We start from the raw sequence: 16052 nt of genomic DNA, 5'->3' as shown, positions 1-16052 counted from the left end.
ATTTAGTGTCTTTTCTTACTGCAATGTTTGAGTGTACTTTTTAAAAAAAAAGGAGATTGGGCTTAAACAGACAGTGCACCCCTGAACAATTTACAGGACTGTTAGCAACCTAGAAACCACAGACACCACACCAGCAAGGATGGTAAAGGTGTATGTGGATCTACAATAGCTTTGACTACCCTGTCAAAAGTGACGGTGCACCGAACTGAGTCCAGGCACCCATGGTTAGGGAAGCCAAACCTTGTAGACCTGGGCTAGAGTCCCAGATTATGCAACAACATAAGAGCAGCTATATGTAGTAGACTAAAAGACATGAGAACACTCAATAAGGAATTTTGATATATGTTCCTGAGAAGATAATGGAGATAATTAGGAACAAAAAAAGACTGTGAATAACAGAAGAGACCCTGACACAGAGGCCTATTGATGGGCACGGTTCTGTAGGCATTGTTTCATGTGTCATCAATGTGGGACAATATAATCACAATTAGAAGCTCTCTGGAGTGTCCAGGAACTCATCGTAGAGCATAGCACCCGCGGCATAGCCTTTTCTATGTAAATATGTGAAATATGTGGTTCCACCGAAGAATGGGTGGCCAGCATTATTGGTGCTGTGGGAGAAATTAATTGATGGAGAACATATTTAGTTGTTTTTGGAATGTATAATTCTCTCATTTAATTGTGAATCTTTTATGTCTGGTTTGGCATGCCTTTATGTGACGGCAAAACAATATTTAAATACTAATATTTTCCACGAGTTGCTGTTATACTGAGATGTAACATTACATGTCTAATATAAGTCAACTGCCCACCAGCAAAACAATCGACCGCATCATGTTGTAAACACATATCAGCTTTTGTAAGAGGGGAGATACCACAGATTCCTGAACATCGTCAAATAGTGGCACAGTTTAAATTGTCTGTTTCTGTCTCTAGGCAATCTAATTTCTGAAGAATCACAGTCCAGCAATGGTCAAGAAAGGATGGTAGCTTTTCCTTCCATAAGCAATCAAAATGCAAGTTTATATCCCCACTGCAGCACAGCTCTTTCCTAAGATACTCTATTATTAATATCTCATATTTATATTATATCTCACAATCTTACAAAAGGATATCGATTCACCTGATGTTTTTGCCCATGCCAACAAACTGTCTGTCAAACTGGGTTTTGCTTTAATACAAGACTGTGTTCAAGTCAGTCGAAATATCCTTTCCAAAGCCGCAGTTCTTTACAATTTACTGCAGGCAACTTACCTCGTTATATTTCAAGACTTCCCATATGCCATTCTCTATCCAGATTGCGTTTGACAGCACAGAAACGCCTTGACTAATCAGACGAACAGCAGGTCAGATGCTACTCGGGCAGCAGTTCTCCAAAATGTAATCATACAGCACTGACCACCAGTTCCGGTAATGATCACTCAGACAAGTATCCGACATCCATTGGCTGTGAGGATCTGTAATACAGAATTCATTTACAGATTGAGCTAGACTTTCTGAACATAACTGGACAAGAAGAATTTGAAAGATGCAAAAAGCATAAAACGGATGTATCCCAAATATTATTGTATACGTGAGAAATCTGCATTTATAGTTTTTCTACCATTATTCATAAGCTTTGTGATAGATCTTTAATTGTTAACTACATATTTGTAAATAGCTAGAATGAAACCACTGTGAATGTTTTAACATAAACCATGGTTACCCTCTATTTGACAGGTTTAGTGTACGATGTTTTGATATAACATCAGTTTGCTTGGACGTTTAATAAATTATTTGCATCAGCAGGCTGCAATTCTGCAGGACAAGAACTGAGTGAATAAAATAATAAAGCAAAGTCGTGATTCGCCTCAAGCAGCTCCTGTCTGTGTTCAAATACACCAGCAGAATAGCAAATAAGATGCGATAAGGAGCACATTGTTTTCCTAACTATGCTTTTTCCCTCGTGAGTTACAAATGAGAAGAGTGTGTCCGTTGTAGCAGACCTCAAAATGTGCAAATAATTGGAATATTTTCTGAACAGGTTTAAAAATAGCATATTCCAAAATATATCAGTGCCGGAATTCGCTAGTTCTGCCAATCAAAATGCATGACTCAGCCAAGAAGAGTATTTTTTCACTTGCATGTCAGTGATTTTCAACAGTAAAATAAAAGGGAAATACCTGCTACAGAATGCAATGAAAGAAAAAAGCTATGCGGTGTATTCTCTGCTGACAATAGAAAAAAAGCATGTGTTTAGAATTATTCTAAAAAGCTTTCTGACTCTGTATTTAGATGCAGTACCAATGTATTATTCTTATACAAGAGCAATACGCAAGGTCACGTTTCTATTTTTATTTCATATCTTTGTATTTAATGCTTAATCTGATTTACATAAATCGTAATAATCTGTAAATATGTGTATATTACGGGAGAAAATCAATTCTGCAGGGCTACATGTGCTATCTGTCCCCTTTAGCAAATGTGTGTTGGGCAAATTGCAAACGGACTCTTTTGCAAATGGGGATGTTATTTGTGATGTATCATGCCTACTCGAAAATTGCTAATTTCAATTTAATTTAATATAAATGGTTATTGGTCATGTCACATTTTGCGACCGCCTGGGAGGGGCAACGAATGCAGACATGGTGGTCTGCAAGGGACAACAGATCATCATTTCTCTATTTACTTTGCCAAAAGGTAATTTTTTTTAAAAACAATCCTTGTCTACTGAAGAAACAAGGGGTGCTTAATCACTTTTGGAACACGTCAAGGGTAGCATGCAGAGGTTGGTGGATCACTGCCTGCTACACCTGGAGCCAGTCAGCACAGTTCCCAAAGAGGAAACTGTCCATCTGGGGCAGATTCTTCTTTGTGAATCAGCTAAAACCTCAAATGGCAAGGTGGTAACTTTTGTATGGTTTGCAACTGCAATTAAGGTAAAAACAATTGATGGGGTACGACGAGAGGAGAGGAGGGGAATACCTCCTTCATATCCCCTCTGTATGCTATTCAGAAAGGGTCACAACGTGCATTCTATTAGTCAGAAGAAAAATATGACTCATAACTGGGGATTTGTACATTATAAAAATGTGATTTGCAGTCACACATCCTACTAACAATAATAGATCAGCATAAGAGGTCTAATACTCAGAATAATAAATAATTGAACAGGATTAATTGTAAAACACATACAAAATGAATTGGTCAACTCTTCCCACAGGTGTTGCCTAAAATACATGATTTTAAAGATAACTAATAGTTCTCATACCTGCCTTGCTAAATAAAGGTTTTAAAAGATGCTGCGGACGTGGATTCTATTCACAACACTTAACATCACATTTACCAAAGTCTCTAAACTGCTTTGGCATAGCTAACTCTGTAGACAAATCACAAAGGATTTTGTGCATCTGTGGGGAACATAAGGGCACAAAGTCCATACTTTGCAAACAGAAATTCACACTTTTGATTCAGTTACTCTGGAATGGGTTATTGTTCCATGAACAAAAGATATTCATGGATGTGAAAATTCCATTAGGATGGTGGAGTATCTGCATCCTCAAACTTTGTAGTATTGGGGATTTTGTGGCATTCCTATAAACATTATTGCAAACCTACAAACTCTTACATATGTAGGCATTCACCAGCGATTGAATTTGGTGTGCCGTTGCCCACCAAGAAGAAAGATTGAAATCTAATGGAAGTCTTTACATTTCCAGGGTAGGATAGGGAACAAGACAACAGTTCATAAGGTTGAGAGGGTTTATTAATGCAAACAAATATGTTACCCCACCAGCAAATCAAAAAAACGAAAAGGAGCAAGTGTACAGTTCTATTAGCTTTCAAGCCCATGTAAAATGTTTAGAATTTTCAGATGCAAGTAGGGAAAAAACAATGGATTTAGGCCTAGATATCTGTACTGGGGTGAATGTTTGACATTATTCAACATTCTGTCCATCAATTGTTTTTTTTTGCATTTGTCACACCGAGTGGGACGGGTATGCCCAGGCGTGGATCCCGTGCTTTCCATGCCACTGGAGTCAAGCTTGCTTGGCTGATGGGGTGTGAATACCCCAAACCGGTCCTAGGATGCCTATTTCTGGTCCAGGGAGGACGTGGCTGGGCAGTTCGGACTGGACTGTTCCCATTAGGAGCGGGGTCAAGACTGATTTTCATATTGTGGGGTTTAAACGGAATGGAATGGGGAGCAAAAAAAACGATGGATTAAGGCCCAGATTTCTGTACTGGGGTGAATGTTTGGAATTGTTCAACATTCTGTCCATCAATTGTTCTTTTTGCATTTATCACCCTGAGTGGGACGGGTATGCCGAGACATGGGGCCCATGCTCTCCATGCCACTGGAGTCAAACATTCACCCCAGTACAGAGGTCTGGGCCGAAATCCATGCCATTCAAGTTTAAACCCAGCCATGTGCAAATCAGTCTTGACTCTTCTCCCAATTGAAACAGTCCACCCCGAACTGCCCAGCCACATTCTCTCTGGACCAGAAACAAGCATCCTAGGACCGGTTTCAGGTAGTCACACCCCATCAGCCAAGCTAGCTTGACTCCAGCCCCATGTCTCGGCATACCCGTCCCACAGACAGATGTGGGAGGACACTAGATTACCATAGTACACTTCCACTCAGAGTATATGTTCCACTACATCCTCAGAGTACGTTTGGTGTGCTGAAGATGTTAACCGTCTTGGAGTTGCCCTGAAACATTGCATTTAGGCTTGTTTGCAGCAAAACAAAAAAGAACTACGGCAAATGTGGGCAGGTCAGGACTTAAGACCTTTACTCTATTAATCAGAGAGGAACTAGGATTGAATGAGTGTGTCCCAGGTGCACAGGCTGGTGAACTGTACAAAGCTCCACCCTTGTTCAAAACACTGCTGGACTTGCAAAAGGATACCAGGTGGACTGAACCTGTTGCATTTATCATCTGTAACATGTGAGAAGGACCTGAGGAGGTTAGACCCATTTCCACTTGAAATCCAAGGCCAGAATGATCTCCAAGGATTCAAAGGCTGATAACGTGGGGGGCCCCAGCTACAACAAAAATGCTGAAGAGGACATTCTTGTCAAGAATCTCAACTGACCAATGGCAACTGGACCTGGAATTTGCTATTGTCTCTGCCTGACACCCTAGGAGTCTCTAATTTCTATTCTCAGGTCCCAATGGCCTATGAAGTGTGCTCCTGTGATTGTTCGGGCACCAAATTAAGTTTAAGAACCTTTTCAAAACCTTTGCTCTGGAGCTTTTGGAGACCAACTGCAAAAAGTACCTGGGCGGCAGTCCACAGCATCGGATTGAAAGTCATGTTTCTATAGCATGAAGAAGAGTTTTTCCTCAGATAAATGACAAAATTCCTTCTCAGACTGAGGCTTGTTTGTTTACTTACTGTGGAAATATGGATTTTTATGATCAGTTATGTCCCCTATCTTGGACCCCAACGGTTTCATGTATAAATCACAAATACATGTATGTTTCCTCCAGTTCCAGTTATGAAGACGCAAACACATGTGCGTCCACCGCCAACATGTCCTCTTTCAGATCCGCCGTGAATGGGCCGGATATTCTATTGCTAAGTATGAAAGGCCACCGGTTTTATATGATTCATTTATCCCATTTTACAGTTCAGGCGAGTAGGCCCTGATTCTGCCATTAAGCCTTTTCCTGCCTTCAGCCTCTGAAAGCTCCAGTCTGAGCTCGCATCTGTACCCATGAACTTTGTCCTACTCCCTGCGCGGCTAACGGTGCCTGACTCGATCTGCCTGCTTGCCAAAAACTGTCTTTCACCTTCAAGATTATCTGCTCTGCTCCGCTCCTCATCCAATGCATTCCTGTCTAGTAGTTTAAGTAAATATTCTTCCAGCTACCGAGCAAAAGGCCCGGCTTCTCTGTCTTTATGCAAGTAATTCATAGCCCTGTTACCATGGAATATTCCTACCCCCTCGCATCTAGTGTAGACACTTAGACGCTTGTACACGCACTAACAGTCAGTATAGTCAGTATAGAATAAGATTCTATCCTAAGAGACCTCTCTTTTTGGATAACACAGTTCTTTAAACATAGGATGTTAGATATGATTTAGGATTAGGTTGACATAACCCCAGACTTCTGTCTCCACATGTAGAGCTAAATGTCAAGTCCCCTTCACCCCCTAGTCGCACGTCAATCACACGTCATGCTGCTGCGCACGCATCTCTGCCAAGTATTTCTGCTGACATTGCGAAATTCTTTCATGGAACTACCCTATTGTAACATCATACTTGATGACGTTCCTTAAGTTACACCCATTTTAGTTACGCATGTATGTTCTTATCTTTGTTATCAACTTTTACGCCTCCTGCATCTGTTTCACTGTAATGCCTATTGTAAAAAAAAGATTACTTGTCAATAAAGTTGGTCCTTCACTTCCTGAACCTTCGTGGTGATGGAATATGGAGTCCATCAATTCGAATTGATTTTGGAATAAAGCCCGTTCCGAACCTCTAATACCACGGATTCTGCCTCTTATTTTACTGAGCTATTATTATAGATATTCCGCATCAAATTAAGTTCCGGTAATTAAATTATTTACCACATATATGGCGCCCGAACAGGGACACTTTCTCATCTCACGCGCCGGAGGTGCGTTGCAGGCCCGGTCTCCTGTCACAGCTGGACGGACAACAACGCGTACCCACAGGATTTCCTGTATCTCCCTCCTGCCGAGCGGGGGTAACTGAGGCTGCGATCAACACCCAGACGAGGCGGTGAGAAGTGCGAAGTATCCCGACCAGAGCCTAGCTGAGAGAGCAAGATCCGAGGTATACAGAGGCCCACCAGTTCCGAAGTTCCGAAGTATCGAGTCGAGTCCAGTCCGGTCCGAGTCCAGTTCAGTTCAGTTCCGAGGCCTTCCGTTCCGAGCTACCCGGTGAGTACCATTGTCGGGGAGGCGTTCTGACGTGCACATAGTTTGTGCCGGTCAAGACGGGTTTGGGTACACAAATCCGGTCTGCACTGTTTTAGCAGTGTATCTGTACTGTTTAGCAGTATATCAAGTATGTCTAGTATATAATTCAGGATTACCTAGTTAGTGCAGAGTATTATGCTTAGTGACTAGTTCCCTAAATGGCCATCATTGTTGTTCATTAAATGTTAAATGTTAAAATGTTTTAAATACGTTCTGCATATTGTGGTGTGAATGACTGTTCATTATTGTGTTTTGTTGTATTAAACGTGGTCAGAATTAGGTATCAGATCAGTTCTCAATATGCCGCTCTTTTCGAAATTAAGACAGATCAAAACTAGAAAAGGGGTACTCGAAGAAGCTGTTCCCATTCCTCCTAGGGACACTCCAGGGTACTTCATGTATCATAAACATGGCCTAGACGCCATATTATTTCTTGATTTATGGGTAGACTACACCAAGGAATTACCAGAAAGTCAGAGGTGGCCCGCAGCTGGGACCTGGGATGCAGATTGCATCGTGAAAGTAGAGGAAGAATTATGGAAAAAGAAAGCTAGACAATCACAGAAAGATGCCATTGAATTATGGCGTAAAGAATCGTATAGACGTACAGAAAAAGCACGTAGACAGGAAGAGAAGAGTAAGGAGAATTCAAATAAAGTTCGAGAAAATCTATTAATTGAAGAAGGTACTCGAGTAAAATCAGAACAAGTAGACAGACAACGAAATGCCCTTATGAATGGTATGTATCCTCTTCTGGCCGAAGGGTTACCTAAGGCTACTCCGGAGATACCAAAAGACTTGCCACCCCCATTGTTTCCGGTAAAAGCACATCCCAAAGGGCATCCCAGAACTGCAGAAGATGTTTTTCTTTCCTCTTATTTAGACGACGCAGCTCCCGAGTATGCTAATGCTGCGCCACATAGACCGCCTGCCGAGGGGGTTCAACGCCAAGACCCTCCTCCGTCTGTACCTCCGCAACAACAAACTCCGACACAAGTTCCGGCAAGCACATCTGTTTCTACAGCTGTACCCACATCTATGGTTGATATATCACGTTCAACGAATCCTTTCACATCCAGCACCCCAGGTGGTGCTACGGGAGGTACAGCAAACATTTTTTCTACGCCACCCAGAGTAAATAAACTTTCCTTTCAAGAGTTAGCCCACCAACGTACGCCCAAACTAGTAACTCCCGACACGCTTAAGGAACTTCTAATAGATTGTAGATATGACCCGGTGCCCGGAAAAGGGGACGAAATGCTGCTGGCATCATTACGTATCCAACGAGCTGCAATATATTTAGGGAGGCTACCAGGAATGACTACACATTTAGAAAATATATATCACTTTGTCCAGTCAGGACGAGATTCTGAAAGTATTAATAGAGCCTTGGAGTACCAGAAAGTGGAGATACAGGGGGAACTGTTACGTTTCCTCATAAATTGTGTGATCAGAAATCAAGACCGACCAGGGGTAAATCCGGAAGAAATGCAAATTCTTACCACATGGAGTCGGAATATATCAGAGGGGAGACATGATAAACGATTAAGTATAATAGCTATGTGCCGAAAGATCCGCAAAGAAGTAGAACGAATACACGAAGAAAGATTAGCAGTAGACGAGCCTGAACAAACCGAGGAGGAGGAAGAATTAGAACTACCCACCGGACAGTTAGAAACAATGGCCTATGTAGGTAGAGGAAGATCTTGTAATAATACTAGAGGCTTTACTGATCCGATACGTCCGATACGTCCAGATAATAACAGAAATTTCCAAACCCCTATAATAAATATAAGGTCCCCCGAGCATTCGTTCCAAGCTGCTGACAAATTACTTCGAGAACGAAGGGGTTATCATATACTCGATTCTATGGACGAACAAGAATTAGCAAGGTCAGCCGTTCACTGGGTTGACAGTCCCGGAAAATATAGTGATGATACACTAGCACATACGTTTTTGAACCTCACCCCAGATGAACAGCGTTTAGCTGGTATCTATATGATTCAGCAACTCCTTATATTATATAAAAGCCAACACTCCGATCCTGGCCCCTTACCTGATATATTGACTGAATTACTCACGAATAAATGGAGAGGGTCAGGTACTGAGCTAATTAGAGAAATACTAGAATTCAGAAAGCAGTACATTCTTTTTGTATGCCCCGAACATCTCATTGCCCATCAAGAAAAGAACGACGTATTATATGGACAGACAGAATCCCTTACGCGAAGTTCACCCGATAAAAGGTGATGACAATGAGTTTAAACGTGTGTTTGTATATACACCCATATCTAAAATAGAACTATTAGAAATGAAGAAAGTGGTACCCAGTCATGACAAAGACCCAGCGGGTTTCCACCGTGAAATTAAAGACATGTTGCTCATGGGAGAGTATACCTATCCCGACATTATGACAATATTGAAGGTATTAATGCCTGCGGGCATTTACGAAAAACTCAAGGAAAAGGATTGGGAGGTGGGAGACCAAAAGATAGATTGGACAGCATTAGAAAACGAAGAAAAAGCTCGAGGTCCAGGTTCAGGGCTTGGGGAAAAGACCAAAACATTACCAGGTTTACTAGTACAGGTACTGCCACGTTTATTAACTACGAAAAAGGAAGACTGGGGTGCAATCTCAGCCTGTAAACAAAAGCACGATGAGGACACTAGTGATTTCTATGCCCGATTCGAAAAATGTTTTGGTATAAATAGTGGAATAAAAGCAAGTAGCGAATCGTATCCACATCTGTTTGTGACAAAATTAGTTGAAAATTCCTTGCCCCAAGTTAAGAATAGAGTATTGAAATTCGAGAGTACCTGGCAAGGTAACACTCCGTCACAAATGTTACAAATGCTACAGTACCATCACAATAGAATTAGAGAGGAACAAGAACATGAACAAAGTCGCATGAAAGACACGAAAATGAAAATGCTAGTTTCTCAGACAGTTCCAGCTGACGGTCATAAAAAGGGTATGACACAGTCCAGTGTTTCAGCAGGTCCTGTAAAAGGGACATGCAATTATTGTAAACAGCCAGGCCATTATGTACACGATTGTCCAGTTTTAAAACATAATATCGCCACAGGTAATACAAAAGAAAGACCACGGCCACTTAGACAGGATCAGAACCAACAAGGAGCCCCGCAGCATGCACAGTCCATGCCAGCTCCGCAACAATCTATGACAGCTCCGCCACCGCAGCCTATTGCTGCCACACAAACAACGACACGACAGATGTACCAGACCGCACAATATGACTATCCTGATTATCAACGATACTCATGAAACAGCCTAGAGAGGGAAGTTGACTTACCCCTTATCGAGGTCCCTGTAGATCAAGAAGGACCTTATGTACAGAGTGAACTATTAGGCCAAGATAGAAAATTTTTACTTGATACAGGGGCAAGCCGAACAACTATAAAACGTAGTGAAGTTCCAGGGGCACCTCTCTCAGGCTCACAGAATATTTCCCTTGGCTTTTCAGGAAAACCTATCGTTAACGAAGTATCACAGCCTCTTCCCCTTACGATTGGTCCCTTGACACGAACTACAGATTTATTGCTTACTAAATCATGTCCAGAAAACCTGTTAGGTATAAAAACTTTGAAAGCTCTAGGAGCTATAATATGTTGTTCTCCGGAAGGAGTAAGATTGTTTCTACGTGATTTCAAAGGGCACTATGTGTCCCGAGACATGGATCACCGACTGCAGACTTTACCCACACATTTATGGGCACAAGGCCCTACAGATGTTGGTTGCATGAACATTACACCATATCGAGTCACACTAAAAGCAGGAGTGGTACTACCACGAATGCGACAATACAAGTTACCCCCAGATGCTGTAGTGGCTTTACTGCAAATCATTGACGAGCTTATTACCCAAGGAGTGGTTGTGGAAACCGACTCCAATGTATGTAATTCACCGATAATTCCGATTCTTAAACGAACTGATCCGAAAGCCCCGCCAGTATATCGATTGGTTATTGATCTGCGCGAATTAAATAAATGTATTGTACCACAATACCCCGTAGTCCCAGATATTTCTTCATTACTGACAGCCATTGATTCCGAAGCAACATTCTTTACTGTAATTGATCTCAAGAATGCCTTTTTCAGCGTCCCAATAGATCCGGAAAGCCAATACTTGTTCGGATTTAGTTTAAATGGACGAAGCTTTAAATTCACACGCGCACCTCAAGGATTCACAGAAAGCCCCAGCATCTATAGCCAAGCACTGAAACGAGAACTTGACAGTATACACATGCCAGTCAACACTGCCCTGCTTCAATATGTCGATGATCTGCTGATCACCGCTAGAAGCGAACCTGAATGTGAAAAAGCCTCACTGACGGTTTTACAATTCTTGGCCGAAAAGGGGCACAAGGTGTCCCCTTCTAAGCTGCAATTCTGTGTCCAGCGAGTTGTTTACCTTGGTCACTCGCTGTCCAAGGAGGGAAGGCAGCTTACACCAGATCGCATCCAGTTAATTGCTAACATGCCAATACCCAAGACACAAAAGGAGGTGCGGGCTTTTATAGGCCTCACTTCATATTGTAGGCAGTGGATCCCTCAGTATGCATTTCTAGCAAAACCACTCATTCAGTTGACAACACAGGAGGCGGCCACATCGACTGTCCTCCCTTGGACTCAGGAACATACACAAGCTTTTGAAAGCCTAAAGAAAGCTTTATGTCAAGCACCCGTTTTAGCAACACCATGTTACAATAAACATTTTACACTCTTTGTTACAGAACGCGAAGGTACTGCTTTGTCAGTACTCACACAGGAACAAGCAGGATCACGCAAACCATGTGCTTATTTTTCTAGTACATTAGATCCCGTAGCTCAGGCTCTGCCTGCGTGCCTGAAATCAGTGGCAGCGACAGCTTTAGCAATCAGACAAAGCGATGCCATAGTGTTAGGACATCAATTGACAGTACAAGTACCACATGCAGTAGAGGTTCTCTTGAACCGCACACAAACACAACACTTGACTATAGCAAGACTCACTGGTTACGAACTGACATTGTTTCAGCCACACATAGAAATCAGACGTTGTAGTACATTGAATCCTGCCACACTGTTACCAGTAAACGGAACAGACCCATTAGCACATGATTGTATTGAAGTTATTACTATCACGACGAAACCTAGACAAGACTTGACAGACGTCCCATTGACAGATCCAGACCTGACGTTGTATGTAGATGGTTCATGTATGAGAACAAGTACAGGAGAGCTAGTGGCCGCGTATGCAGTCACAACAGACACTGAAGTCATTGAAACAAATCGTATTAATACCTTGTCAGCTCAAGCAGCAGAGCTCATCGCTCTGACACAAGCCTGTATTCAAGCCACAAATAAGAAAGTCAACATATACACTGATTCACGTTATGCATTCGGAGTTGTACATGACTTCGGCGTGCTGTGGCGAGAGAGAGGTTATTTAACTTCTCACGGTGCCCACATTCAGCACGGACCCCTCATTCATGCCTTATTAGATGCAATACATCTACCCACTGCAATATCAATTATGAAATGTAAAGCTCATACGAAAGTTACTGATATCATTTCCCAAGGCAATGATCTAGCTGACAGAACAGCTAAACAGACTGCTCAAACTCACACATCTGACATGACAAAGACAATAGTTCCGACACCAACACATTGCATGATGATTAAGGATCCCGCTCTTGACGTAATTGACATACAGACACATGCTACACCAGACGAAATAAAGAAATGGACTGAATTAGGAGGGATCCAAACGGATCAAGGATGGATGACGAAGGAAAAATCTGTATGGTTTCTTCCCGACTCAATGGTCCAAGTTATCATTAATACAATACATAGTCCAGCGCACCTAGGAGAAAAAGCTATGCTAGACAGCATTCAACACATTTGGTTCAACAAACATTTACGAGCAGCAGCTAAACAAAAAGTCCGTACCTGTATGATCTGCTGTCAGTTTAACCCAGGTAAAAGCATTCCCGTAGAACAGGGTGGATTTCAGCCTCCTGATCACCCTTTTGAAGTCCTCCAGATGGATTATATCCAGATGGAACGATGTCGAGGATTCAAATATGTTCTTGTAGTTGTTTGTGCTCTTTCCCGTTGGACAGAGGCATACCCGGTTTCAGATTACACTGCCCCGACTACTGCCAAACAGTTAGTTCGAGAATTCTTCCCACGGTACGGTTTACCACGTGCTGTCTACTCAGATAACGGCCAGCCGTTCTCATCCGAACTAATGAAACACGTTTCACTTTTGTTAGGATATCAATGGAGGTTTCATTGTGTCCGACACCCCGAGGCAGCAGGTCTCGTGGAACGACATAATCAAACTCTGAAAATTAGATTGTCAAAAATATGTAGAGAGAAAGGTGTCGACTGGGTAGTAGCCTTACCAGTTGCACTCTTTTACATGAGAATGGTAGCGCACTCTCGAACAGGGCTATCCCCTTATGAGGTGATCTTCGGTAGACCACCAAATATGTGGGGGACGCCTATACCACGCAAAATAACTGATGTAGACTGTAATATGCTGACAGATTACCTAGCTTCCTTGATGTCTGCACTACAATCTTGTCGTTCACAGGTAGCTGCAGCCTTTCCCGACAACACCGAGGTGAAACCCCATGACGTAATTCCCGGGGACCTGGTGTTAGTGAGGAACTTTGACCGGAAGTCTCAGCTGGATCCTAGGTGGAAATTGCCTCAACTCGTACTGTTAACCACGAGGACAGCCGTGAAGATCGAAGGTCGAAAAGGCTGGATACATTCAAGTCATATCAAGAAATTTCATGGATTACCATCCGATATAGAGACTAAACCCTGTATTTCCTCAAAGACAGACTCAAAGCTCCCCTTGGTTGAGCAAACGAGCTCAGAACTATATAGACTAAAATTGAGGTCCAATAAGTCAGACAATTTGATTGTTTAAGTCCTCTCCAAGGTGAATCGGTTGAATTTGTCTCTGACATGTATCCTCTGGACCGGAATAGAGAAAGAAATAATCAAATCCAGTTGAAAAAACATGCGTACTGTAAATCACTGCGTAGTCATTGCACAGTGACGTTATTAATTCTGTTTTTCTTATGTCTTTTAATAATCGCTGCAAGTATATTATTGCACATATATTATCCTATTTCTAAACATGTTTACAATGTTACTGCTGAACATTCTTTTAGTGAATTTCCCCCGCATGAGTTGTCATATAGATTTGCGCTGCGCAATAACACTTTTATTAGTATGTTACATCATTCCCATCAGGCTAGCAATGTTACAAATTGTTGGATATGTGGCCGACTCCCTCCCTATCAGAACTATAAGGGAATTCTGCCTCTCTTTCCATATCCGTTCACACACAATGGCTCCTGTGGAGCATGGTTTAGTTTAATTAATTCCCTAGATTCGAATTCCGCAGTTTATCAAGACAACTGGGTATGGGGAAACCTGAACTTAGTCTTGCTCAAAGTCTGTTACCCTAACAAGGAGGGACTTCCCAAAAGAACAGGAACTGATCTAGAAAATGAAGTATATGGATTAGGTAATTTCACGCTTAATCTCATGATCCTGAATATCGAATCCGAAACTGCACCAATTTTGCCCGCTATGTCAGTATTTCCAGTTAAAGGTGAATTGTGTATAAGAAAGAATGGCTCCATACACATGGGCCATAGTAAATGCATCACTGTAATAGAATTCAGTGATCAAGGCAAATCTACATTTAGAGCTTCTCGCCATTCCTACTTTGTATGTGGTCAGACTGCATATATACGTCTGCCTCTAGATTGGGATGGTACCTGCTACATCGGATTCCTTTTGCCACCTGTTTTCCTAGCTCCTCCTGATTATCATAGAAATACTCACTTAGTACACAATAGAGAACGGAGAGATCTCCCAATAGTCGACTACACTGAAACAGCATGGGAAAAATACACAGATTTCAATAAAGGTCTCTTTCCCTATATAGGTACAGTCACTAATAGTAAACTGATACGTAGATTAACCAGAACCCTTGAAGCAGTAGTAAACGAAACTATTTCCGCCTTAGGCAATTTAACAGAAGAGCAGTCTGCTATGCGGATTGTTGTGCTTCAAAATCGTCTTGTCCTTGACGTCATTCTGGCCGATAGGGGCGGAGCTTGTAGGGTCATCGGATCAAGTTGTTGCATTTTCATACCAGAAAATTCGCCATCTGTATATAAAGCCATAACTCGCCTTCATAAGATTGTAAGCCAGATACACCAGAATCCAGGCACCTGGACTTGGTCCGGTTGGTTTTGGAGTGTATTATCTACCTTTGGATGGAGGGTCCTATCCTTCCTAGGTATTGGCTTTCTCATACTATTCAGTTGCTGCTTATGCCTACAATGTGGACCAGCAATTTGTGGTCTGTGTGCCACATCGTGTATTCCACCACCAAGATTTCATTCATCCCGGAAGAAGAAAGAAGAACAAATGATGCTATATGAACAGATCAACGGATTGATGAAGATTGATATCTCTTAAGGGCAAGTAGGGGACAAGGAGGGAATGTGGAAATATGGATTTTTATGATCAGTTATGTCCCCTATCTTGGACCCCAACGGTTTCATGTATAAATCACAAATACATGTATGTTTCCTCCAGTTCCAGTTATGAAGACGCAAACACATGTGCGTCCACCGCCAACATGTCCTCTTTCAGATCCGCCGTGAATGGGCCGGATATTCTATTGCTAAGTATGAAAGGCCACCGGTTTTATATGATTCATTTATCCCATTTTACAGTTCAGGCGAGTAGGCCCTGATTCTGCCATTAAGCCTTTTCCTGCCTTCTGCCTCTGAAAGCTCCAGTCTGAGCTCGCATCTGTACCCATGAACTTTGTCCTACTCCCTGCGCGGCTAACGGTGCCTGACTCGATCTGCCTGCTTGCCAAAAACTGTCTTTCACCTTCAAGATTATCTGCTCTGCTCCGCTCCTCATCCAATGCATTCCTGTCTAGTAGTTTAAGTAAATATTCTTCCAGCTACCGAGCAAAAGGCCCGGCTTCTCTGTCTTTATGCAAGTAATTCATAGCCCTGTTACCATGGAATATTCCTACCCCCTCGCATCTAGTGTAG

General features: G+C 42.2%; 1 protein-coding gene across 2 annotated transcripts in view; it reads right to left on the bottom strand.

Annotated features, from left to right (window-relative positions):
- The window catches only part of SGCZ (sarcoglycan zeta), a 4297431-nt gene that overhangs the window by 3112795 nt on the left and 1168584 nt on the right, over positions 1-16052 (bottom strand). For both annotated transcript variants that reach the window (XM_085642032.1, XM_085642033.1), the window contains exon 4: positions 1255-1457. The gene's annotated coding sequence lies outside the window, so the exon portion shown is untranslated. The remainder of the gene's footprint in view (positions 1-1254; positions 1458-16052) is intronic.

The sequence above is a fragment of the Triturus cristatus genome, chromosome 2_2 (assembly GCF_964204655.1).
Source record: "Triturus cristatus chromosome 2_2, aTriCri1.1, whole genome shotgun sequence".
In the NCBI taxonomy this organism is placed as follows: Eukaryota; Metazoa; Chordata; class Amphibia; order Caudata; family Salamandridae; genus Triturus; species Triturus cristatus.
This window is presented reverse-complemented; position numbering and strand designations above follow the sequence as displayed.